General features: G+C 41.2%; 1 protein-coding gene across 1 annotated transcript in view; it reads right to left on the bottom strand.

Annotated features, from left to right (window-relative positions):
* The window catches only part of CTNNA1 (catenin alpha 1), a 98,234-nt gene that overhangs the window by 31,396 nt on the left and 66,406 nt on the right, over positions 1-432 (bottom strand). The gene's annotated exons all lie outside the window — the stretch shown is intronic.

Genomic DNA, 432 nt, shown 5'->3' with positions numbered 1-432 from the left:
AATCCAGTTTTGAGACTGTTTTCAGTGCTCTGGCTCAATGCTAGGGAATTCTGGGAACTGTAGTTTTGTGAGACATTTAGCCTTCTCTGTCAGAGAGCTCTGGGACCATAATAAACTACAGTTCCCAGGATTCCCTAGCACTGAGCCAGGGCAATTAAAGTGGTCTTCAACTGGATTGTTTCTGCAGTGTTTTGGAACTTAGTTAATCTTAACCTTTATCCATCAGTTAGCAAAACTATATTCTTATCTTGCTTTTCCAATGACGACAGAAAAAGAGGAAGAGGAAGGAAGAGGAGGAGGAGGTGCAGCAGTGTTTTGGAACTTAGTTAATCTTAACCTTTATCCATCAGTTAGCAAAACTATATTCTTATCTTGCTTTTCCAATGACGACAGAAAAAGAGGAAGAGGAAGGAAGAGGAGGAGGAGGTGCAG

The sequence above is a fragment of the Sceloporus undulatus genome, chromosome 1 (genome assembly GCF_019175285.1).
Source record: "Sceloporus undulatus isolate JIND9_A2432 ecotype Alabama chromosome 1, SceUnd_v1.1, whole genome shotgun sequence".
Classification (NCBI taxonomy): Eukaryota; Metazoa; Chordata; class Lepidosauria; order Squamata; family Phrynosomatidae; genus Sceloporus; species Sceloporus undulatus.
The sequence above is the reverse complement of the archived record's forward strand: the minus strand, read 5'-3'. Positions and strand labels throughout refer to the sequence as shown.